Source organism: Sus scrofa, chromosome 13, assembly GCF_000003025.6.
Source record: "Sus scrofa isolate TJ Tabasco breed Duroc chromosome 13, Sscrofa11.1, whole genome shotgun sequence".
Lineage (NCBI taxonomy): Eukaryota > Metazoa > Chordata > Mammalia > Artiodactyla > Suidae > Sus > Sus scrofa.
Genome location: NC_010455.5, coordinates 74,722,189 through 74,749,933, shown reverse-complemented (window position 1 = coordinate 74,749,933; position 27,745 = coordinate 74,722,189). Strand labels below are relative to the sequence as shown.

The 27,745-nt window shown below is 40.8% G+C and overlaps 1 long non-coding RNA gene across 1 annotated transcript in view; it reads right to left on the bottom strand.

The window, feature by feature from the left end:
- Nucleotides 1-19,578, bottom strand: part of LOC110256300 — a 39,897-nt gene extending 20,319 nt beyond the window's left edge. The window contains exon 1 of the long non-coding RNA XR_002337691.1: nucleotides 17,961-19,578. This is a non-coding gene — a long non-coding RNA (uncharacterized LOC110256300). The remainder of the gene's footprint in view (nucleotides 1-17,960) is intronic.

The window sequence follows — 27,745 nt, the reverse complement described above, 5'->3', positions numbered from 1 at the left end:
ACATTTGTTTCCACAGTGCTACAACGGGAACTCCTGTGATCAGTAATCTTTACTGTTACTATTGCAAAAGATTATGACTTGCTAAAGGATCAGATGATGTTTAACATTTTTCAGCAATTAAGTATTTTTTAACTAAGGTATGTCCTTTTTTTAGACATAATGCTATTCCACACTTAACAGACTACAAATATAATGTAAATTTAACTTTTTATGTCCTGGGGAAATAAAAACATTCATGTGATTCACTTTATTGCATGGTCACTTTATTGTGATGGTCTGGGACTGAAGGCACAATCTCTCTGAGATATGCCTCTACTTATATTCATATCACAATTTCTTTATACCTCATGGTACATCATACAAGGGTTTTTTTTTTCCCTAAAAAAAAAAAAAGACAAAAAGTCCTTTTTATTCATAATAGTTTTGAAAGTTTTAGCCAGAGCAATTAGGCAAGAATAAAAAGCATTCAAATTGAAAAGGAAGTAGTGAAACTCTCACTGTTTGCAGATGACATATTATATAGCAAAAAAAAGAAACCCTAAAGATGTCATCAAAAGACTGTTACAACCAAAAAAAAAAAATTGAGTTCAGTAAAGATGGGGATACAAAATCATTATGCAAAATAAGTTGCATTTCTGTACACTAATAATGAACTATCAGAGAAATTAAGAAAACAATCTTAGATCTATACTGAAAACTATAAAACATTGATAAAGGAAACTGAAGATGACCCAAAGAAATGGAAAGATGTCCATGCTCCTGGATTGGAAGAATTAATATTGTTAAAATGGCCATACTACCCAAAACAATCTACAGATATAATACAATTCCTATCAAATTACCCATGGTATTTTTCACAGAATTAGAACAAATAATCCTAAATTTATATGGAAGTACAGAAGACCCAGAATTTCCAAAGCAATCTTGAGGGAAAAAACAAAAGGTGAAAGCACAACCCTCCCAGACTTTAGACAATTATACAAAGCTATGGTAATCAAGACAGGGTGGTGTTGGTACAAAAACAGACATACAGATCAATGGAATTCAACAGAGAACCCAGAAACAAATCCATAGACCTACATTCAATCAATTTTTTGTTGTTGCTGTTGTTGTTGTTTGTTTGTTTGTTTGTCTTTTTTGCCATTTCTTGGGCCGCTCCCGCGGCATATGGGAGGTTCCCAGGCTAGGGGTCTAATCGGAGCTGTAGCTGCCAGCCTACACCAGAGCCACAGCAACACTGGATCCGAGCCACGTCTGTGACCTACACCACAGCTCATGGCAACGCCGGATCATTAACCCACTGAGCAAGGGCAGGGATCAACCTGCAACCTCATGGTTCTTAGTCGGATTCATTAGCCACTGCGCCACGACGGGAACTCCCTCAATCAATTTTTTTTCTTTGCTTTTTAGGGCCATACCCACCCTAGAAGTTCCCAGGCTAGGGGTCAAATCAGAGCTGCAGCAGCTGGCCTATGCCACAGCCACAGCAAGACCAGATCTGAGCCATATGTGTGAACTACACCACAGCTCATGGCAATGCCAATCCCAACCCACTGAGTGAGGCCAGGGATTGAACCCACATCCTCGTGGATACAAGTTGGATTCATTTCTGATGCACCACAACAGGAACTCCCTTTTAAAAAAATTTTTTATTTAAAAATTTTTTGACAAAAGGAGGCAAGAATATACAAAGAAGAAAAAGACAGTCTCTTCAGCAAATGGTGTTGGAAAAGTTGGGTAACCTCGTGTAAATCAATGAAATTCAAACACTCCCTCACACCATATACAAAAATAAAATTGAAATGGTTTAAAGACCTAAGCATAAGATGCGACACCATTAAAACTCCTAGAAGTGAACATAGGTAAAATATCCTCTGATATAAAATGTAGCAATGTTTTCTTATATCTTTTTCTGAAGGCAAAAAGAAATAAAAGCAAAAGTAAACAAATGGGACCTAATCAAACATAAGCTTTTGCACTGCAAAGAAAACCATAAATAAAATGAAAAGACATCCCACAGACTGGGAGAAAATATTTGCAAAAAATATTTCCAAAGGTTGCACCAGTTTATATTCCCAAATATCATTTGCAAATATTTTTTCAAGTATTACAAATATTTTCCCAAATATGGGAAACAGCATGGAGTTTCCTTCAAAAACTGAAAATGGTTACCATATGACCCAGCAATTCCACTCCTAGGCATATATCCAGAAAGGACAAAAACTTTTTTTTTTCAGAAAGGACAAAAACTCTAATTCAAAAAGATACATGCACCTCAATTATCATAGCAGCACAATTTGTAATAGCCATAATATGGAAGCAACCCAAGTATCCAAGAACAGATGAATGGATAAAGATGTAGTATATACATACAAGAAAATACCACTCAACCATAAAAAGGAATGAAATTCTGCCATTTGCAGCAATGTGAATGGACCTAGAGAATATTATGCTTAATCAGATAAAGATGGTATGGTATCTCTATGGTATCATTTATATGTCGAATCTAAAAAAATAATACAAATGAATGTGCATACAAAACAGAAATAGACTCACAGATAAAGAAAATAAACTTATATTTACCAAAGGGGAAAGGGAATTGGGTGAAAGATAAATTAGGAGTATAGAATTAACAGATACACACATAAAATATATAAGCAACAATGATTTACTATATACGCAAGGAAAAATATTCAATATTTTTTAATAACCTGCAATGGAAAATAATCTGAAATATATATATTCATATATATAATATGTATATATATATATAAAAACATAGATAAAACTGTTACTTTGCTGTATACCTGAAACTAACATAATATTGTAAGTCAACTATACTTATAACTTTTAAAATGCCATCTATAATTACATCAAAAAGAATAAAATACCTAGGAATAAATTTATCCAAAGAGGTGAAACATCTATACACTGAAAACTCTAAGACATTGATAAAAGAAACTGAAGAAGACACAAATAAATGGAAAAATATTCTGTGCTCATGGATTGGAAGAATTAATATTGTAAAAATGTCTATACTACCCAAAGCAATATAGAGATTCAAATCAAAATTCCAATGACACTTTTCATGATATAGAAAAAAACAGTCCTAAAATTTGTATGGAACCACAAACCCAGAAGAGCCTAAGCAACTTGAGAGAGAATAATACAACTAGAAGACGATTTCAAACTATATTACAAAGATATAATAATCAAAACAGTATGGTGTGGACCTAAAAACATACACTTAGATCAGTGGAACAGATGCTTGCTTCAGCAGCACATATGCTAAAACTGGAACAATACAGAGAAGATTAGCATGGCCCCAGAACAAGGATGACATGAAATTCATGAAGTGTTCCACATTTTTATCAACTGACAAGGATTAATCTCCAAAATTTATAAACAACTTCTGCAACTCAATACCAAAAAAACAAACAAACAACCCCATGAAAAAATGGGCAGAAGATATAAACAGACAGTTCTCCAAAGAAGACATACAGATGGCCAAAAAACACATGAAAAGATGCTCAACATCACTCATTATTAGAGAAATGCAAATCAAAACCATGATGAGGTACCACCTTACACCAGCCAGAATGGCCATCATCCAAAAGTCTACAAACAGTAAGTGCTGGAGAGGGTGTGGAGGAAAAGGAATCCTAGTACACTGTTGGTGGGATTGTAAATTGGTGCAACCACTGTGGAAAGCAGTATGGAGATTCCTCAGAAAACTAAATATAGAACTACCATTTGATCCAGCAATCCCACTCCTGGGCATCTATCCAGAGAAAACCACAACTCGCAAAGGCACATTTACTCCAATGTTCATTGCAGCACTACTTGCAATAGCCAAGACATGGAAACAACCTAAATGTCCATCAATAGAGGAGTGGATCAAGAAGATTGGTACATATACACAATGGAATATTACTCGGCCATTAAAAGGAATGAAATACCGGCATTTTTAGCAACATGGATGGACCTAGAAATTATCATGCTAAGTGAAGTCAGCCATATAATGAGACACCAACATCAAATGCTTTTTGCTGACATGTGGAATCTGAAAAAAGGACAGACTGAACTTCTTTGCAGAACAGATGCTGACTCACAGATATTGAAAAATTTATGGTCTCCAGGGAGACAGTGTAGGGGGTGGGGGGATATGCTTGGGTTATGGGATGGAAATCCTGTGAAATCGGATTGTTATGATCATTATACAACTACAGATGTGATAAATTCATTTGAGTAATTAAAAAAAAAGATCAAACTCACATACATGGTTAATTAACTTACAACTAAGGTGCCAAGAATATACAATGGGGAAAGGATGCTCTTTTTAATAAATGGTTATGGAATACTGGGCAGCCATATGCAAAAAATGAAACTGGACCACTACTTTACTCCACACATAAAAATGAACACAAAATGAATTAAAAACTTGAATATAAGACCTGAAATCATAAAACTTCTGAAAGAAATCATAGCAGTGAGTTCCTTAACATAGGTCTCAGTGATGATTTTTTGGACTTGACAACAAAAGCAAAAATAAACAAGTGGGATAAATGTTTCTACCCAGCAAAGGAAACCATCAACAAAATGAAAAGAAAACATACTGAATGGGAGAAAAATTAGCAAACCATATAACTGATAAAAGGTTAATATTCAAACTTTATAATAACTCATACAACTGAATAGCAAAAAACCAATCTGATTTAAAAACAGGCAGAGAAGAGTTCCCATTGTGGCTCAGCATGTTAAGGACCTCATATTGTCTCTATGAGGATGCAGGTTTGATCCCTGGCCTCCCTCAGTGGGTTAAAGATCTAGCATTGCCGCAAAGCTGTGGCATAAGTCACAGATGCAGCTTGGACCTGGTGTTGCTATGGCATAGGCCTGTAGCTGCAGCTCCAATTTGACTCCTGACCTGGGAACTTCCATATACCATGGGTGCAGCTGAAAAAGGGAAAAAAAATGTATAAATTAGTACTGGGGATGTAATGTACAGTATGGTGATTACTGTTGATAATGCAGTACTACATGTTTAAAAGCTGCTAAGAGAGTAGATCTTAAAGTTTCTCATCACAAGGAGTTCCCATCATGGCTCAGTGGTTAACTAACCTGTCTAGCATTCATGGGGACATGGATTCTATCCCTGGCCTCGCTCAGTGGGTTAAGGATCCAGTGTTGCTGTGAGTTGTGGTGTAGGCCAGCAGCTATAGCTCTGATTCAACCCCTAGCCTGGGAACCTCCATCTCTATCACAAGAAAGAATTTTTGTAATTATGTGTGGTGATGGATTTTTTTCTTTTTTTCTTTTTTCGGGCCACACTTGCAGCACACGGAAGTTCCCAGGCTAGGGGTCTAACTGGAGCTACAGCCGTTAGCCTACACCACAGCCATAGCAATGTGGGATCTGAGCTGTCTGTGATCTACACCACAGCTTATGGCAACACTGGGTCCCAGATCCACTGAGCAAGGCCAGGGATCGAACCCACATTCTCCTGGATACTAGTCAGGGTCGTTTCTGCTGTGCCACAGCAGGAGCTCCTGGTAGCGGATGTTGACTTACTGTGATGATCATTTTGCAATATATACACATATAAAATCATTATGTTGTACCCCAGAAACTAGTATGTTACATGTCATTGATGTCAAACAAAAAAAAAATAAAACAAAAAATATATAGGCTACCACTGAGTCCAAGTTTCAATCAACCAACCAAGTAAGCTCTTAGAGCCTCAAGATCTAATACTTTAAGTCCAGAATCTCTGATAGGTGCACCCATATCAATGGATTCAGCTCTAAATCTAGTAGTACGTTCTGTTCTCCTTGCTTTAACACTCTTCACATACACTCCCACACATGTTTTTCCAGATTTCTGCTCATACAGGTTAGGGAAATCCTACAATTTTTGTTTTCCTTGTGGTCACTCGCTATGGGTATAGTGGCACCAAAGAAATTCTTGAGAATGAGCAATGTCTGTGCAAGGCAATCTGGCCCAAGTGAAGGACTTCAGGATTTTCAAAAAAGGTTAGCCTTCTCAGCTAACACAGGAGGGTAAATGAGGTCCATTCTCAAATATGAGAGACCTTACATACTAACACTCTCAGTTTAGTCTGAGCCCAGCCATAATTTGCCATTCCAAGTTTCTTTTCAGAGTTCCTTGTTGTGGCACAGTGGAAACGAATCTGACTAGAAACCATGAGGTTGTGTGTTCGATCCCTGGGCTCGCTCAGTGGGTTAAGGATCCAGCATTGCTGTGAGCTGTGGTGTAGGTCGCAGACATGGCGCGGATCCTGTATGGCTGTGGCTGTGGCATAGGCTGGAGGCCACAGCTCCGATTTGACCCCCAGCCTGAGCACCTCCATATGCTGCGGGTGTGTCCCTGAAAAAGACACACACACACAAAAAGACAAAGGCAAAAAGAGGAGAAAAAAAAAGAAAAAAAAAAAAAAAAAAGGCAGCACCAAACCAATCCCTAAATCCAGTCTTTGAAGTTCTCCTGAGATCATTCCTGGTAACATTTCATCAGCCAACAGTCAGGAAAAATTTTAGACAGGAAAAATATAAAGAATTATTCACTAGTAAAAGTGGTTAACATCTAAATAGTGTAAAAGAAATGTGCTGGAGTTCCCGTTGTGGCGCAGTGGTTAACGAATCCGACTAGGAACCATGAGGTTGCGGGTTCAGTCCCTGCCCTTGCTCAGTGGGTTAACGATCCGGCGTTGCCGTGAGCTGTGGTGTAGGTTGCAGACGCGGCTCGGATCCCGCGTTGCTGTGGCTCTGGAGTAGGCCGGTGGCTACAGCTCTGATTCGACCCCTAGCCTGGGAACCTCCATATGCCGCGGGAGCGGCCCAAGAAATAGCAACAACAACAAAAAGACAAAAGACAAAAAAATAAAATTAAAAAAAAAAAAAAAAAAGAAATGTGCTAAGGATAAGCAGTAGCAATTATAGAAAGCAGCCACTAGCCCTAGAGCTGAGGAAGAGTGAACAAGAAGGAAATCAGAAATACAAAGGCAGCATCCTGAGATCCGGAATCAAGATGGCAGAGAAGTAGGACATGGAGCTCACCCCCTCCTACAAACGCATCAAGAAAAAAAAAAATTCTTCATGTAGAATGGTTCACACAGAACAGCTACTGAATGCTGGCAGAAGACCACAGACTTCCACCCAAAAAGGGCAAGAAAACCTCCACCTAACTCAGTAGAAGAGAAGGAGAGAGAGAGAAAGAAGAGGGGAAAAAGCTCCTGAGAAGGAAATGTGAAAGAGGAAAGGTATCTGCACCCTGGGAGGCCACCTAACTGATGGGGAGACCAGTGGGGACAGAGGGAGAGCCTCTGAGCCTCAGACAACAGGGCAGTGGCTGGTCTGAGGAGGGCAAAGCAGAGAGAGAGCTATACAGACCATGTTCCAGTGATACACTTGATCAGGGGCTGGGTGCTAAGACTTGGGCCTTGGAGGTCAGTTCCTGGGAGAGGACTAGGGTTGGCTGGGTGGCGACAGCCTGAGGGGGCTTACAGAGCAGTGTGCCACAGGTGAGGAGCGCAGGAGAAGGCTTGGGCCCACTAGAGAAGCAAGGTGCCATTGTTGGGGAGGGCAAGAGGAGGGGAGATGAGCCCACCATAGGAATTTCTTTCTCTGGACACACACAGGCTCTGGGGCGGGGGCTCTTGCATGTGCAGCAGGGGTGGATGCAAACTGCTACAGGCATCTTGTGCTCCAGAGGCAGGTACAGCCCACCACCAATGAGGATCCTGTGCCCAAACACTGTCTGCTGCCCCAGTCACCCCAAGTGTTGCCTTTGTGGAGGGCCCTGCAAGCAAACACTGCCTGTTGCCCTCACCTCCCCAGGAATGTACACTCTCTGCTGCTGCCAAGGGCCAGGTGCTGCCCTCACCTCCATGGGGTCACTGCCACTGCCAAAAGGCCTGGCAACCAGATGCCACCCATTGCCCCTCCCTGCAAGCATGGGCAGGCCATGCACATGCACATCCCCTCTCAAGAGAATAATGGCCTGCCCACACTGAGGATAAAGACCAGAAGCATTCAAACCAAAAGCAATCCTCAGAGCAAAAAAAAAAAAAAATTAACCCACACAAGCTACTCAGGGATGCTCCTGCATATAAATAGCCCTCCAAGATTAAGTAGATAATTGTCTTCCTTCAATTCACAGACTAAGAAAAAGATAAGCAAAAGGAAGAAGCTCAGGAGAATTCCCCTGAAGGAGTAAATAATGAACCAGAGCTCTACAGTCTAACAGACACCAAGTTCAAAAAGGAAATAATTGAAAGCTGAGTTAAAGGCACTGAACAGGAGAGTGAATAATGCAGAGTAATGAATAAGTGACTTGAAAGATAGAAGAGTGGAAATCACCCAGTCAGCACAGCAGACAGAAAACCATATGAAAAAATAAGTGAAAGCAACATTAAGAGATCTATGGGATAATATAATATATATTCCAATCTATGCATAATAGGGATCCCAGAGGGAAAAGAAAGAGAAAGGGGGATTGAAAATATACTCAAAGAAATTTTGGCTGAAAATTTTCTAAATCTAAAGAAGGAAACAGATATTCAGATACAGGAGGGTTCCCAACAAGATGAACCCAAACAGACCTATAATAAAAATGGCAGGAGTTACAAGATAAGGAGGGGATTCTGGAGTTTCCATCATGGTACAGTGGAAACAAATCTGACTAGGAACCATGAGGTTGTGGGTTTGATCCCTGGCCTTGCTCAGTGGGTTAAGGATCTGGCATTACTGTGATCGGTGGTGTAGGACCCGGCTCAGATCCTGAGTTGCTGTGGCTATGGTGTAGGTTGGCAGCTGTAGCTCTGATTAGGCCACTAGCCTAGGAACCCCCATAGGCCGAAGGTATAGCTCTAAAAAGCAAAAATAAACAAACAAATAAATAAATAAAAATAAAGATAAGGAGAGGATTCTAAAGGCAGCAAGAGAAAAAGTAAATTACAAGGAGATGGCCATAAGGCTAAGAGCTGATTTCTCTACAGAAAAGTACATGCTAGAAGGGAGTGGCAAGAAATATTTGAACTTGTAAATGGGAAAATTTTGCAGCCTAGAATACTCTACTCAGCAAGATTATCATTTAAAAAGCAGAAATAAAGAATTTCTCAGATAGGAGTTCCCATTATGGCTCAGTGGTTAACAAATCCGACTAACACCCATGAGGACACAGGTTGGATCCCTGGCCTTGCTCTGTGGGTTAAGGATCCAGCATTGCCATGAGCTGTGGTGTAGGTCGCAGACACAGCTTGAATCCCATGTTACTGTGGCTGTGGCGTAAGCTGGCAGCTACAGCTTCAATTCAAGCCCTAGCCTGGGAACCTTCATATGCCATGGGTGTGGCCCTAAAGAGACAAATAGACAAAAAACAAACAAAAAACTAAACTAAAAGAATACAGCAATACTAAACCTATCCTTAAAAAAAATATTGAGAGGTCTCTTCTACACAGGAAAGAAGATGGAGGATGGAGGAAATCACAATTGGAAAGTAAATGTTTAAACTAGTATACAGATTTTTAAAAAAGTACTTTTTTTTTCTTTTTAGGGTGCCAACTGTGGCATATGGATATTCCCAGGCTAGGGGTTGCATTGGAGCTGCATCTGCCACCTACACCCCTGCTCACAGCAATGCTGGATCCTTTAACCCACTGAGTGAGGCCAGGGATCAAATCCACAAACTCATAGATACTAGTTGGATTCTTAGCCCGCTGAGACCTAGTTGGGAACTCCCACAAAACTTATTTGTGAAAGCGATGTTAAACACAAGGAACAGCAAAAGAATAAACATGAAGATGTAAAAAAGGACATAAAACGTGGAGGAGAGTAAGAAAACCTAGACTCTTTTTTTTAAGAACGTGTCTGAGCCTGGAGTTCCCGTTGTGGCGCAGTGGTTAACAAATCCGACTAGGAACCATGAGGTTGAGGGTTAGATCCCTGGCCTTTCTCAGTGAGTTACGGACCTGACATTGCTGTGAGCTGTGGTGTAGGTTGCAGACACAGCCCAGATCCCGTGTTGTGGCTCTGGCGTAGGCCGGTGGCTACAGCTCCGATTAGACCCCTAGCCTGGGAACCTCCATATGCTGTGGGAAGCGGCCCTGGAAAAGACAAAAAGACAAAAAATAAATAAATAAATAAAAATAAAAAGAATATATCACCATCAAAGCAAGTAGATATAGAAAGGAGTTAACATACTTGAAAAACTGGGCAGCCACAAATCAAAGACAAATAGAGTCACAAAAACCAAAAGGAAGAGGACATAAGCATAAAATAAAAGGAAATCATCAAACCACAGAAAGAAAGGAACAAAGGAGAAACATAGAATCAATTGGAAAGCAAAGCTTAAAGTGGCAATAAATATGTCTATCAATAATTACCTTAAATATCAATTGACTCCTCAGAAAAGAAAAACATGGACTTGGAGAAGAGACTTGTGGTTGCCTGATGGGAGGGGGAGGGAGTGGGAGGTATCGGGAGCTTGGGCTTATCAGACACAACCTAGAATAGATTTACAAGGAGATCCTGCTGAATAGCATTGAGAACTATGTTTAGATACTCATGTTGCAACAGAAGAAAGAGTGGGGGAAAAAGTGTAATTGCAATGTATACATGTAAGGATAACCTGACCCCCTTGCTGTACAGTCGGAAAAAAAAAAAATCAATTGACTGAATGCTCCAGTCAAAAGACAGAGTGTCAAACTGGATAAAAAACAAGAGTCTCCAATATGCTGCCTACAAGAGACCCACCTTAGGGCAAAGGACACATGGGATTGAAAGTGAGGGGATGGAAAAAGATATTTCAAGCAAATGAAAACAAAAAGTGGGAGTCATAATACTCATATCAAACAAAATAGACTTTAAAACAAAGGCCGTAAAGAAAGATAAAGAAGGATACCATTTAGTAATAAAAGGATCCATTGAAGAAGAGGACATTACACTTATCAATTTATATGCACATAATATAGGAGCACCAAAACACATACAACAAATTAAGAGACACAAAAGGAGAAATTGATGGGAATACAATAAGAACAGGAGACCCTAACACCCTACTCACAATCAGTGGAGAGATCTAGACAGAAAATCAATAAGGCAACAGAGATCCTAAATGACACAATAGAACAGTTAGACATAATTGATATTTTCAGGACAGTAAATAAATAAAAAAAAAACCAGAATGTATATTCTTTTCCAGTGCACATAGAAAACTGTCTAGGATTGACCATATACTGGGGCATAAAACTAACCTCAACAAATTTAAGAATATAGAAATTATTTCAAGCATCTTCTCTGACCACAATGGCATGAAACTAGAAATCAACCACAGGAAAAAGAAATGAGAAAAAACTGACTACATGGAGATTAAAAAACAAGCTACTAAAAAACAAATAGGGGAGTTTCCGTTGTGACTCAGCAGTAACGAACCTGACTAGTATCCATGAGCATGAGGGTTTGATCGCTGGCTTTGCTCAGTGGGTTAATGATCTGGTGTTGACATGAGCTGTGGTGTAGGTCAAAGAAGCAGCTCAGATCTGGCATTGCTGTGGCTGTGGTGTAGGCCATCAGCTACAGCTCCAATTCGACACCTAGCCTGGGAACTTCCATATGCCATGGGTGCAGTCCTAAAAAGACAAAACAAAAAACAAACAAAAAAGCACCTTGAGACAAACGGTAATGAAAACACAACCATACAAAATCTATGGGATGCCACAAAACAGTTCTTAGAGGGAAGTCCATAGTGATAGAGGCCTTCCTCAGAAAACAAGAAAAATCTCAAAAATCAAAAACCTAACCTACCACCTAACAGAATTAGAAAAAGAAGAACAAACAAAACATAAAGTTAGCAGAAGGAAAGAAATCATAAAAATATGAGGGGAAATAAATAAAACAGAGATTCAAAAAACAATAGAAAAAAAATAAAACCAAGAGCTAGTTTTTGCCTTTTTTTTTTTTTTTTTTTTTAGGTACTACACCTACAGCACATCAAAGTTCTAAGGCTAGGGGTCAGGTCAGAGTTGTAGCTGTCGACCTAGCTACAGCCACAGCAATTCAGGATATGAGCCACATCTGTAATCTACACCACAGCTCATGGCAGCAATGTTGGACCCTTAACCCACTGAGCGAGGCCAGGGATTGAATTCATGTCCTCCTGATACTAGTTCCTTAGTGTTGAGCCACAATGAGAACTCCAAGAGCGAGTTTCTTTGAAAGGGTGAAAAAAATTGAGAGACCTCTGTCCAGACTCACCAAGAAGAGAGAGAGAACAAAATAAGAAATGAAAAAAGAGAAATCTCAACAGATACTGTGGAAATACAAAAAAATCATAATACTATGAACAATTATATGTCAACAAACTTGACAACCTAGAAGACATAGACAACTTTCTAGAAACTTACAGCCCACCATAAACTGAGTCAAGAAAAAATAGATCCTTGAACAGACCAATCACTAGAAATGAAATTGAATATGTAATTTTAAAAACTCCCTACAGGAGTTCCCCTTGTGGCTCAGCAGTAATGAACCCAACTAGTATCCATGAGGGTTCAGGTTTGATCCTTGACCCTGCTCAAGGGTTAAGGATCCGACGTTGCCATGACCTGTGGTGTAGGTGGAAGAAACAGCTCTGATCTGTCATTGCTGCGGCTGTGGCGCTGGCCAGCATTTGCAGCTCTAATTCAACCCCTAGCCTGGGAAATTCCAAATGCCATGGATGCAACCCCAAGCGGGGCGGAGGTGGGGGGGACTCCCTATAAACAAAAGTCCAGGACCAGATGGCTTCACAGGCAAATTCTACCAAATATATAAAGAAGAATTTATGGAGTTCCTGTTGTGGCTCAGTGGAAACGAATCTGACTAAGAATCATGAGGCTGCGGGTTCAATGCCTGGCCTTGCTCAGTGGGTTAAGGATCCAGCATTGCTGTGAGCTGTGGTGTAGGTCGCAAACATGGCTCAGATCTGGCATTGCTGTGGCTCTGGTGTAGGCTGGTGGCTACAGCTCCATCTGATTCAACCCCTAGCCTGGGAACCTCCATATGCCACAGGGAGGGCCCTAAAAAGCAAAAAAAAAAAAGCAAAAAAAAAAAAAAGGAGAAGAACTTATACCTGTCCTTCATAAATTCTTCCAAAAGATTTAAGAAGGAACACTCCCAAAGACATTCTACGAAGATACTATCACCCTGATATCAAAACCAGCCAAAGGAATTCCCATTGTGAATTAAATCAACAGTTTAAGAACCCAACTAGTATCCATGAGGATAGACGTTTGGTCCTTGGCCTCACTCAGTGGTTTAAGGATCTGGTGTTGCTGTGAGCCATGTTGTAGTTTCACAGACCCAGCTTGGATCTGGCATTGCTGTGGCTGTGATGTAGGCCAGCAGCTGCAGCTCTGATTTGATGCCTAGCCTGGGAACTTCCATATGCCACATGTGCAGGCCTAAAAAAAGGCAAAAAAAAACCCCAAAGATATTACCAAAAAAGAAAATTATAGGCCAATATCTTTGATGAATATAGATGCAAAAATTCTCAACAAAGTTTTAGCAAACTGAATTGAATTAACACATAAAAAAGTTCATACACCATGACCAAGTAAGATTCATCCCAAGATCACAAGGATGGTTCAACATATGCCAATCAATCAATGTAATACAACACATTAACTAGAGAAAAGTAAAAAACCACATGATCATCTCAATGGGTGCAGAAAAAGCATTTGACAAAATCCAATATTCATTCATGACCAAAACTCTTGCCAAAGTGGGTATAGAAGGAACATATCTCAACATAATAAAAGCCATTTCTGACAAACCGACAGCCAATATAATACTCAATGGAGAAAAGCTGAAAGCCTTCCTGCTTAAATCTGGAACTAGACAAGGATGCCCAATCTCACCACTTTTATTCAACATAGTATTGGAAGTCCTAGCCATAGCAATCAGACCAAAAAAAAAAAGAAAGAAAGAAAAAGTATCTAAATTGGGATTGGAAGAGAAGAGGTAAAATTGTCACTATATGAAGATGACACGATATAGAAAACTCTAAGGACTACACAAAAAACTATTCAATCTAGAATACACACAAACAAGAAAGAAAGAAAAAAGAAATATTAAAAAATAATAACTTTTAAATTACACCTCCCACCAAAAAAAATCTAGGGATAAACCTGACCAAGGAGTTGAATGACTTCTACACTGGGAACTACAAAACACTAACCAAGGAAACTGAAGAAGATTCAAAGAAATGGAAAGATATTCCATGCTCCTGGATTGGAAAAATTACTATCATTAAAATGGCCATACTAGGGAGCTCCCATGGTGGCTCAGTGGTTAACGAATCCGACTAGGAACCATGAGTTGAGGGTTCGGTCCCTGCCCTTGCTCAGTGGGTTAAGGATCTGGCGTTGCCGTGAGCTGTGGTATAGGTCACAGACACGGCTCAGATCCCTCATGGCTATGGCTCTGGTGTAGGCCAGTGGCTACAGCTCCAATTTGAACCCTAGCCTGGGAACCTCCATATGCCGTGGGAGCCGCCCAAGAAATGGCAAAAAGACCAAAAAAAAAAAAAAAAATGGCCATACTATCCAAAGCTATCTATAGATTTAATGCAATACCTATCGAATTACCCATGACATTTTCCACAGAACTAGAACAAATAATCCAAAAGTTTATATGGAACTACAAAAGACCCAGAATTGTCAAAGAAATCCTGCAAAAAAAACAACAGAACAGGCAGCATAACTCTCCCAGACTTCAGACAATATTACAAAGCTACAGTAATCAAGACAGTGTGGTACTTACTGGTACAAAGACAGATACAGACCAATGGAACAGAATAGAGAACTCAGAAACAAACCCAGGCACCTATGGTCAATTAATCTTCAAAAAAGGAAGCAAGAATATAAAATGAGAAAAAAACAGTCTCTTTGGCAAGTGGTGTTGGGAAAACTAGACAGCTGCATGTAAATCAGTGAAACTAGAACACAGCCTCACACATGCACAAAAATAAACTCAAAATGGCTTTAAGACTGAAACATAAGACAAGATACCATAAAATTCCTAGAAGGGAACATAGGCAAAATATTCTCTGACATCAACCATACAAATGTTTTCTTAGTCTGCCAAGGAGATAGAAACAAAAGCAAAAATAAACAAGTGCAACCTAATCAAACTTTTACGTTTTTGCACAGCAAAGAAACCACATACACATGAAAAACAACTTACAGAAAGAAAGAAAATATTTATAAATTATACAACTGATGACAAGGGCTTAATCTCTAAAATATAGAAACACGAGTTCCCATTGTGGTTCAGCAGTAACGAACCTGAATAGCATCCATGAGGATGTGACTTTGATCCTAGGCCTTGCTCAGTGGGTTAAGGATCCAGCATTGCAGTGAGCTGCAGTGTAGGGTGCATATGTGGCTCAGATCTGACGTTGCTATGGCATTGGCCAGCAGCTACAGCTCCAATTTGCCCCCTAGCCTGGGAACTTCCATAGGCCATGGGTGCAACCCAAAAAGACAAAATATAACTCAACAACAACAAAAAAACCAATCCAATTGAAAAATTGGCATAAGACCTAAATAGACATTTCTCCAAAGAAGACGTACAGATGGCCAGTGGGCACATGCAAAGATATTCAACATTACTAATTATTAGGGAAATGCAAATCAAAACTGCAATGAAGTACCACCTTACACTGGTCAGAATGGCCATCATTGATAAGTCTACAAATAAATGTTAGAGAGGGTGTGGAGAAAAGGGAACCCTCCTACACTGTAGGTGGGAATGTAAATTGGTACAACCACTATGGAAAACAGCATGGAGATTCCACAGAAAACTAAAAAGAGAACTACCATAAGATTCATCGATCCCACTCCTGGGCATATATCCAGACAAAACTGCAATTCAAAAAGACACATGCACACATATGTTCATAGCAGCACTGTTCACAATAGCCAAGACATGGAACCAACCTAAATGTCCATTGACAGATATGTATTAAGATGCAGTACATATATACAATGGAATACTACTCAGGCATAAAAAGGATGAAATATTGCCATTTGCAGCAACATGGCTGGAACTAGAGATTATCACACTAACTGAATTAAGTCAGAAAGAGAAGGACAAGTACCAGATGATATCACTCATATAGGGAATCTAAAATATAGCACAGGAGTTCTCATTGTGGCACAATGGAAAGAAATCTGACTAGTACCCATGAGGATTCAGGTTTGATCTCTGGCCTCGCTCAGTGGGTAGGGGATATGGCATTGCTGTGAGCTATGGTGTAGATCGCTGATGTAGCTCGGAGGCCATGTTGCTGTGGCTGTGGTGTAGGCTGATAGCTGTAGGTCTGATTCGATCCCTGGCCTGGGAACTTCCATATGCCACTGGAGCAGCCCTGGAAAAAAAAAAAAAAAGACACAAATTAACTTATCTACAAAACAGAAACAGACTCACAGACATGGAGAACAGACTTGTGTTTACCCAGGGGGAGGGGGAAGGAAGTGGGATGGACTGGGAGTGGGGTTAATAGATGCAAACTATTACGTTTAGAATGGATAAGCAATGAGGATGTACTGTATATAGCACAGGGAACTATATCGAATCTCCGGGGATAGACCATGATGGAAAATAGTATAAAATATATATCTATAAACAATATATATATGTATGTTTTTGTGTATATATGTGTATAACATATATATGTCACTTTGCTGTATAGCAGAAATTGGCACATTGTAAATCAATTATACTTTAATAAAAAATATAATAAAGGCAGCATCCCTTTCAAAGTTAAGGTTCAAATCTGTGAGGGGAGAGAGCATGGCTGCCCTGCAACATCCAACCTGCCCTGAGTGGAGGAACTTGCTGGGGGATAAAGGCTACAGGAACAGCAGGAGGGTGTGAGCCATGGCTGAACCGCAAGGGCTGCTGAGATGAACATCCCAATTCCACAAGCCAACCTGCCCAAAAGGTCCTGGAGAAAGTCATGGCCTCAGCTAACTCTAGTGTTCCTCCAGCGCCCTCTGTTGGCAAAGGGGAGATGTGTACCGGGTCCTGAGTTCCTTCCATTGCAATGTCGGGAAAAGGCGGCTTCAGAAGCTAAAAGCTATTACAACCGGGGCGCTACTCATTTATAGGAAGTGTAGGAAAGTAACCTGATGAATTCAGAATGTGGATAATTCTACAGGACAAATAAACAGAATGATGTTAGGAATAAAATGGGAAAATTACAGGAGCCTTGGCGTTCCCTTCGTGGTTCAGTGGAAACAAATCTGACTAGCATCCATGAGAATGCAGGATTGATCCCTGGCCTCACTCAGTGGGTTAAAGATCCGGCATTGCCATGAGCTGTGGTGTAGGTCACAGACATGGCTAGGATCTGGCATTGCTGTGGCTGTGGCACAGGCCAGTGATTACAGCTCCGATTCAACCCCTAGTCTGGGAACCTCCATATGCTATGGGTGCAGCCCTAAAAAGACCCCCCCCAAAAAAAAACACTACAGGAGCCTTAAAGACTAAAATGCAGTGGGTAACCTGGTCTGGATTCTGTTTCAAACAAACCAATTGTGAAGCACTATGAGAAATTAGAGTAATTTTAATACCAACACAATATTTGATATTAAAAAAAGGTTAGTTTTTAAGGTGTGGTAATAGTGTTAGGGTTAAGAATTTCTATCTGTAGGTGAAATATTTATGGATGAAATAGGTCTAGAATTAGCTTTAAATTAATCTTGAAAATGGCAAGTGTGTTCACAGGTGAAATAAAAGTGGCCATCAGACTAGTAATTGTTGAAGCTGGTTTGTGGGTTTGAGGGCATTTATTATACTATTCCCTGTACTAAGTATTTGAAATCCGTCATCATAAAACATCCTTAAAAGTAAAATCCCACAGCCAGAAAAAAATTTTTTAAAGGTCATATAACTTACCTCAGCCTTAGGAACTCTCTATTCTGCTGCTTTGAGAGGGAGACGGTAAGGAAACCAGCTTGTAGGCCTTTCACACTGACCTGGGGTGGGGATGCAGCAAAAGGCATCTTCAAGCCAAGAATGGGAGCAAAGCCTCATGGTTAAGGACGTGCAGGAGCCAAAACACCTGGGTGGAATCCTGGCTTCTTCATCACCTGCTCTGTGATTGAGATAAGCTTACCTAACTTTTCAGAACCTATTTTCCCATTCATCAGGGACTGCCAGGAATTAAATGAATACCATTTGTTACCTGTTGAGAAGAGTGCCTGGCCCAAGGTTAAATGTTACATGAGTAATTTTTAAAAACTCTTAATTAATGATTTGCCATGTAACACTCTTGAGAAGGAAGAAGGGAGTTCAGAAAAGGACACGGGAATATAATAGAAGCTGCATCCCGTTCTCACCCCCATTACACTAACACTATGCCACGGAGATTTGGGAGTCTCTGACATCCAAGTTTAATTCAGGTCCTAATGAAGGGCATCCATCTGAACTAAAACCAGAGAAAGTGAGGAAGAAAATTTCAATGGTCCCAGGGATAGGGATAGAGTAGGCACAGGTGGTTGTAGAAGTCCCAGTAGGGGATCACAGATAAAGAGGGACACCTGGGGGATGTGGGGAGACCACTGCAAGTTCAAGAAAGCCATCAGCACAAGGCAGGCTTGCTTGACTAGTGGAGGTACGAAAATTGCTTCAGGTCCTAGGGATGAGGCGTGCATTCAGATTCAGACCAAGGGCAAGAGTTTGAGGACCGCCCTTCTGCTGATTTGAATACACACCTTACTGGATACCAAGGAGGAGCTACTACTCCCAGAAAGGAAGAGGCGGGCCTTTCCAACCACCACGCCCCTTGGATGATAAGTCTGTAGCCCACCAGATCCTCCCCGGGCTGGGTTTCCCTGACTGCCCGATTGCATCTCTCACAAGCCTCCTATCCTAATAAATCTGTTTCTTGCCTATTACTTTGTCTCTTGCTGAATTCCTTATGTGCAGAGGCACAGAGAATCTGAACCTTACTGAGTCCAGACACAGGGTGAGTAATTCTAATTTAAAACTGTGGGTTCAAGTCCCAGCACGTGTGTTTAAGTCCCAATCTGTGTTCTGGCTAGGTTCAGCCCGTTAGTGCTGTCAGTTTCACCAGGAGTTTAAAGCCTGAGAGGATCCCTCTCAGTGCCCACACACCATTCAGAAGGATGATTCAGTGCAACGACATGACCCCTAGAAGTTAAGGGCTGGTGAGTGAAGTGAACCACCAGCCAGGCCTGTAGGCACTACGAGCATCCGAGGTCCCAGTGCCTGAGGAGGTAAGCCCCAGGATCTGCAACTGCTAAAGATAAAGTTGATCATGTTCATCTCATAGTCACCGGGGGAGCTACAGAATTCTAAAGAAACCCTTAAAAATCACAGGTGTTATCACTGGGCAACTTAACAGAAGGGCAAATTAAAAGTTAACAAGGAGGGAGTTTCCGTCCTGGCTCAGTGGTAACAAACTTGACTCTGATCCATGAGGATGTGCGTTCGATCCCTGGCCTTGCTCAGTGGGTTAATGATCTGGTGTTGCCATGAGCAACAGTGTAGTTTGCAGACACGGCTTGGATCTGGTGTGGCTGTGGCGTAGGCCAGCAGCTATAGCTCCGATTTGACCGCTAGCCTGGGAACTTCCATATGCCACAGAGGTGCCCCCCCCCAAAAAAAATAAACAAGGAGTCGTGCAAAGGAGATTAACACTTACGGTGAGTAAATTCTGGAATGGTCAGATTTACTGTCAAGATGCAAATCAAATTAAGAGGAGGGAAACAAGGTAACTACAATTATACTGATGGTGAGGTAGTTTTCTAGGAAATGACAGGAAATATTTAACCTGGTCTCTATATTGATAATTACTGAACTATAGAAAGTGTACCTAAATTTTTTTTAAAACTTGGAGTTTGGTTCCCTGGTGGCTTAGTGGTTAAAGGATCCAGCATTGCCACTGCTATGGCTCGGGTTGCAGCTGTGGCATGGGTCTGATCCCTGACCTGGGAACTTCTGCATGCCATGAGCTAGGCCAACTCCCCGCCCCTCTGCCAAAATCCAACAACTCTTTCCCCCACTTCAGTAACCATCTCCACCCATTTCACCATCTCCAAAAATACATTTAGAAATATGACAATCATTTCTGGGCTAAGAAATTGAAAAGATTTCCTACGAATTCCAGCTCTGTGACTGTTTTCCAACTGAGTCACAGATCGTTTGTCTCTCATTTTGACATAACCCAGTGATTCCCACACTTTGCCACACATTAGAACTAATTGGAGCATTAAAAACAAAAAATTCCTAAAAAAAAAAATTTTCCTATGTGCGGGCCACATCTCATACCAATAAAGTCAGACTGCCTGGGGGTGGGAGTGAGGTGTCAATATTTTAAAAAAGATCTCCAGGATGTTCCCAAATGCAAGACTGAGAACCGTGGACGTAACCCATAGAGTTGCCTCACTTCTTATGAAGAAAATCACTATAGGGTGAAAATTTCAGCTGCAGTCTTTTGAGGGATGATATGATGTCTGAACTTTGGAGCTGAAAATCAAGAACACATGCAGTTCCCTTCGTGGCTCAGCAGTTAACGATCCCGACTAGGATCCATGGGAATGCGGGTTTGATCCCTGACCTCACTCAGTGGGATAAGGATCCGGTGTTGCCGTGAGCTGTGGTGTAGGTTTCAGACGTGGCTTGGATCCTGCGTTGCTGTGGCTCTGGTGTAGGCTGGCTGCTACGGCTCCGATTAGACTCCTAGCCTGGGAACTTCCATATGCGAGTGCAGCCCTAAAAAGTGAAAAAATGAAAAAGAAAAAAAAAAAAAGAAAATCAAGAACACAAAGTCTGTGTCCTGTGGTAATGTTGTGAGTTTCCATATGCTCACATCCAAAACTATCAATAGTGTGTTTTATGTATTTGCTTCCACACACAAATAAGATTAAAAAAATCAAAGTTTGAGTTTTCTGGGCAGGAGGGGGGGAGATAAACTTATACAACAGGAGGTAAGAGATGGTCTAGAAAATTATTGCCAGACACTCTGTCATAACACAGTAAGAAAAGGTAAAGTACTTTGGTTTTAAGTTGTAAAACCTCAGAGCTTGGGGTTTAAAAACTGCTCAGGTTTAAAGAAAAACAAACAAAACCCAAAATAACAATAGCAACAAAAATAAAAACAAATTTTTTTTTTTGTCTTTTTGTCTTTTTTTTTGTTGTTGTTGTTGTTATTGTTGCTATTTCTTGGGCCGCTCCCGCGGCATATGGAGGTTCCCAGGCTAGGGGTTGAATCGGAGCTGTAGCCACCGGCCTACGCCAGAGCCACAGCAACGCGGGATCCGAGCCGCGTCTGCAACGTACACCACAGCTCACGGCAACGCCGGATCGTTAACCCCCTGAGCAAGGGCAGGGATCGAACCCGCAACCTCATGGTTCCTAGTCGGATTCGTTAACCACTGCGCCACGACGGGAACTCCCAAAACAAATATTTTTAAAATATAAAGAAAAACAAAACCAGAGGTCCATGTTTCCTAATACGTCCCCACTGTAAAAATGTAGACCACCAACCTAAATATTTGCAATAAGTTTTTAAAGTCATTCCTTCTGTTGAATCTGCTACTTTTTAGGAAGACAGTAGCTGATACTAAAGTTGTCTGCTCAAGCCTATTACCAATGAAGAAAGACTACAGATGCTGCTTTTTTCATATTTACACACTATATTCCATCACATTTGTAGACAAAGGATCTTACCACTTCATAAGTTTTTTTACTGCATGCTCTGACTGGATCCTTGTAGGGTACAGTTGGGGGTGCTATTCAGTGGGGAGGATATTCACAGGTGAAGGAAGAGTTGACAAGTTCTCCTCATCTCCTCATTTATCCAGTTACTGTCTAAAATTTTAATTCAGAGAGTTCCCTGATGGCCTAGCAGTTAAGGACCTGGAGTTGTCACTGCTGTGGCACAGGTTGTTGCTGTGGCACGGATTCAATCCCTGGCCCAGAAAGAAACTTCTGCAGGCTGCAGGCATGGAAAAAAAAAAAATTCTGGTTCTCAGTTGGGCTATAATTTCAGACTTAAACTACCTTAATTATTATTTACATGCACATATATTCTAAATCCTTGATGTGGAGATAATCCCTCTCGTTTATTTTTAGAGAATGAAAACACTTAAAGCAGTTATTTATGTTCTTTGATTAATATATCCTTCATAATCTTCATTATCTTTATATCAAGCTCAAGAAGCAATTCATAACTTGCCTGCATTCTGCAAGCCCCATTGTGTCTTGTCACAGTAGCTGGGTGATGAATTAAAATCTTTATACACCTGCAGTTTCAGGGCACTAATGATTAGATTATCTGTGTGATTCTAAGGATTCGGGTTTGATCCCTGGCCTTACCCAGTGGGTTAAGGATCTAGCATTGCCGTGAGCCATGGTGTTGGTCGCAGATGCGGCTTGGATCCTGTGTTGCTGTGGCTGTGGTGTAGGCCAGTGGCTACAGCTCCAATTCAGCCCCTAGCCTGGGAACCTCCATATATGCCTCTGGTATGGCCCTAGAAAGACAAAAAGACTAAATAAATAAATAAAAATAAACCACAAAATGCTTAGAACAAGCATAAATCTTTGTGACTTTGGTTAGGTAATGATTTCTTATACTCAAAGCAGAAGCAACTAAAGAAAAGATAAATTGTGTTTCATCAAAGCTAAAAAGTTTTGTGCTTCAAAAGACACCATTAAACCAAGACCAAAGTATAATATGAAAACAAGCATGCATCCATGTTCATAGCAACATTATTTATAATAGCTAAGATATCGAAGCAACCTAAATATCCATCAACAGAGGATAAAGATATCGTGTACACACACACACACACACACACACACACACACACACACAGTGGAGTATTACTCAGCCATTGAAAAGAATGAAATAACGCCATTTGCAGCAACATGGATGGAACTAGAGATGGTCATAGTACGCAAAGTCAGAAAGAAAAATACCATATGACATCACTTATATATGGAATCTAAAATACAACACAGGTGTTCCTGCTGTGGTGTAGTGGATTAAGAATCTGACCAAAGCAGCTCAGGTTTGCTGTGGAGGTGCAGGTTTTATCCCTGGTCTGGAGCAGTGGGTTAAAGGATCTGGTGATGCCACAGTTAAGGTGTAGGTCACAACTGTGGCTCGGATTCGATCCCTGGCCCAGGAACTTCCATATGCTGTGGGTGCAGCCATAAACAACAACAACAACAACACATGTGAACAGGTCTATGAAACAGAAACAGATCATGGACATGGAGAACAGACTGGTTGCCAAGGGGGAGAAAGGTGGAGGAGGGAAGGATTTGGAACCTGGGATTAGCAGATCCAAACATGTATATATAGAATGGCTAAACAACAAGTTCCTACTGGTATAGCACAGAGAACTATATTCAGTATCTTGTGATAAACCCAATGGAAAAGAATATGAAAAAGTACAGCAGAAATTAACACAACATGGTAAATCAACTATACTTCAATAAAAACCTTTTAAAAGACGCTATTAAGAAAGTAAAGGAGTTCCCGTCGTGGCGCAGTGGAAACGGCGCAGTGGAAATGAATCCAACTAGGAACCATGAGGTTGCGGGTTCGATCCCTGGCCTTGCTCAGTGGGTTAACGATCTGGAGTTGCCGTGAGCTGTGGTGAAGGTTGCAGACGCAGCTTGGATCTAGTGTTGCTGTGGTTGTGGCTAGGCTGGCAGCTGTAGCTCCAATTAGACCCCTAGCCTGGGAACCTCCAAATGCTGCAGGTGCAGCCCTAAAAAAGACAAAAAGGCAAAAAAAAAAAAAAAAAAAAAAAAAAAAAGAAAGTGAAGATGGGGGAAAATATTTGCAAATCATATATCCAGTGAGGGACTAGTATAGAGAAATCTTATAACTCAATAGTATAAAGACAAATAATTCAATTTAAAAATTAGCAAAGGATTTAAGTAAATGAATTTTTCCGAAGATATGCAAGGAGCCAATAAGTACATACATAGACATTCAACATCATTAATCATTACCAAAATACAAATCAAAACTGTGAGATGCACTTCATGCCAACTAGGACATCTAGAATTAAAGAGGCAGGTAACAAGTAATTATGAAGATATAGAGAAATCAAAATCCTCAGACATTTCACAGCTATTTTGGAAAAGAGTTGCAATTACTCAAAAAGTTACCATGTGACCTCCTAACTATATAAAGAGAACTGACAAACATGTTGACACAAAAACTTGTACATGGAAGTTCATACCAGCATTATTCATAACAAGGACAAATGTTCATCAAATGATGAATGGGTAAATAAAATATGGTGTATACATACAATTAAGTACAGTCTGGCAATAAAAAGAAATGAAGTACTGATATGAATGAATCTCAAGAGCAGGCCAAATGAAGGAAGCCAGTCAAAAAAAGAGCACATATTATATTGTCCTACTTGTATGAAATGTCCAGAATAAAGAAATCTATGGAGGAAAAAGAACAGTTGTTGCCTGGGGCTAGGGATTTGAAGGGAAGTGGGAAGGGACTGCGCATGGGTGTGGGATTTCTTTTGGTGATAATGAAAACATTCCAGAACTGAAAATAGTGACAGTTGCATAATTTTTGAGAATATATTGAAAACTACTTAATTGTACACTTTTTCCCCCCTTTGGCTGTACCTGTGACATATGGACATTCAGGAGCCAGGGACGGACCCTGTGCAGTGGTAGTAACCAGAGCCACAGCAGTAGCAATGCTAGATCCTTAACCCACTGAGCTACCAGGGAACTCCTAATTGTATACTTTAAAAGGGTGACTTTCATCTCAAAAAAAAAAAAAAAAAAAAGGTTGGTAAAAAAACAAACGACTATGAGGAACTTAGAAAAGAGTGATAGGAAGTGTGAGTTATTATGTGTGTTCTATTTTAAATAGGACTGTTGAAAAAAGGCTCAATCAAGTCAAAACATGACCAAATAGTAAATTGTAATCATTAGCAGCTGGTGGTAGTCATTCTGGGGAGCTCAGTCTATCATGAGGACACTGGTGTTGGCACATGCCATTTTGGAGTCCTCCCTCTGGCTTATGAGTGCCAGGACCCCGCCCCACCTACCAGCTGGTCTGCACCAGTCTCACTCCCCCCAAGCCAAACAGCTATGTGCATAGGGATACAGCCTTACCTACCAGGGGGCCACAGCAGTGGCTGCGGGTCCCCTTGCAGCCCCCCCAGGTCCTGGGACCTGGCCCCCAACACCAGAGAACTCAAAAGCAGGCTCAACGTACCAGTGGGTCAGCACTAGCCATAGGACCCCCCAAGGTTCCTAAGCTAGCCATGTCAAGACCAAGCCCCAACCACCAGCAGGCTGATACCAGCTCTAGAACCCTGAATCCCAGCAGCCAGAGACCCCAGGAACCAGAACCAGCTGTGCCCACCAGTAGGCCAGCACTAGCCCTGGACCTGGCCTCACTCACCAGTGGGTAGACAACAGCTGTGGGACACCTGGTCCATTACTGGGCAAGCAACCATCCCAGGACCTGGTTGTCTCACCAGTAGGCTGGCACTAGTCCCTAAAGCTTCCCTGAAGCCAGCTGCCCATGAACCAGCCCTGCCCATCAATGAACCAGGGTTCGGTCATGCCTACCAGCATGCCCACAGTGGTCTGCTCCACCATATCAGAAGAAGCTAGAAGTTCATAGAGAGGGCACCTCTAGATCATATAGATCAGAAGACAGTGTGCTGCTGGGATATGAAGGACTTCTACATAAAGCCACTTTCCCAAGAGACATAACTAACCTAATAGAAATAAAAATGGCAAGTCAGGCAAAATGAGGAAATAGCGAAACATGTTCCAAACGAAGGAATAGGATAAAACCCCAGAAGAAGGGCTAAATGGTGATAAACAATCTACCCAGTAAAGAGTTCAAGACACTAATCATAAAGGTGCTCAGTGGACCCAGAAGAACCGATGATCACAGAGGAAGTTTAATGAAGAAAATATAAAGAAGGCTCAAACAGAGCTGATGAATACAATAACTGAAAAAAAAAAATGCAGTAGAAAGAATCAACAGGGAGTTCCCATCACGGCTCAGCAGTTAACGAACCCGACTAGCATCCATGAGGATGCAGGTTCGATCCTTGTCCTTGCTCAGTGGGTTAAGGGTGCAGTGTTGCCATGAGCTGTGGTGTAGGTCACAGACGCGGCTCACATCCTGCGTTGCTATGGTGTAGGCTGGCAGTTACAGCTCCAATTCGACCCCGAGCCTGGAAATTCCACATGCTGCAGGCGAGGCCCTAAAATGCAAAAAAAAAAAAAAAAAAAAAAAAGAACAGGAGATTGTCCTCTGCTCTGATATATAGATATAGATCAATGAAAAATAGCCCAGAAACAAATCCACACTTATACTATCAATTAATCTCTGATAAAAGACAAACAATGGGAAAATGACCCTTTTAATGAATGAATTGGGAAACTGAACAGTTAAATGGCTCAAACTGGAATACTTCCCCACACCATATACAAAAATAAACTAAAAATGGCTTAAAAGACTTAAATGTAAGACCTGGAACCATAAAATTTCAAGAAAAAAACAAAACAAAACAAAAACAATGGCAGTATGCTCTTTACCACTGTTCATTTATATATATATGTGTTTATGTATAGATACACACACACACAGATATCTGCTGTCTCCTCAGGCAAGAGAAAGCAAAGCAAAAACAAATAGGACCTCAACCTGAAAAGTGTTTACATAGTGAAGGGAACTACCAACAAAATGAAAAGGCCACCTATTGAAAGGGAGAAGATATTACGATGGACATAGTAAGTGGTAACAAAAATGACTCATCAAAAACACCCAAACAATCTGATTTAAAAACGGATAGAGCATCTAAGACACTTTTCAGAAGCCATACGCATGGCCAACAGATAAAAGGGTGCTCAATATTGCTATCATCAGGGAAATGCAAACCAAAACGAAAATACCACCTCATACCTGTCAGAATAGCTACTATCAAAGACTACAAATAAGTGTTGTCACGCTCATGCACTGTTGGTGGGAATGTAAATTGGTGCAGCCACTACGGAAAATAGTATGGTGATTCTTCATAGAATCTACAAATTCCACTCCTGGGTATTTATCTGAGGAAAACAAAATCACTAATTTGAAGATATGTATATCACTATGTCCAACGCAGCATTATTCACCACAGTGAAGACATGGAAGGAACCCACGTGTGCATCAATAGACAGACTGACACTGCTGTGGCTTAGGTCACTGCTGTGGTGCAGGTTTGATCCCTGGCCAGGGATCTTCTGCATGCCACAGGTGCAGTCCCCTCCCTACGAAAAGAAAAAAAAGTTACATAGGTAAAATGGAATACCACTCAGCCACCAAGAATGAAAATTTGCCACTTGCCGCATGGATGGACTTGGGAGGGTATTATGCATAGTGAAGTAAGTCAAATAATGTATGACTTCATTTTTATGTGGAATTTAAAAAAACAAAACAAAACAAAACAACATAACAGAAACAGTCACAGAAACAGAACATGGTTGCCAAAGGGGGTTGAGTGAAATAGATGAAGATTAACAGGTACATACTTCCAGGTACAAAATAAATGAGTCATAGGTATAAAAATATATATATATATATTTTCATTCCAAAATGAAAAGTTCAGTTTAAAACCACTTGAAGGAGTTCCCGTCATGGCTCAGTGGAAACGAACCTG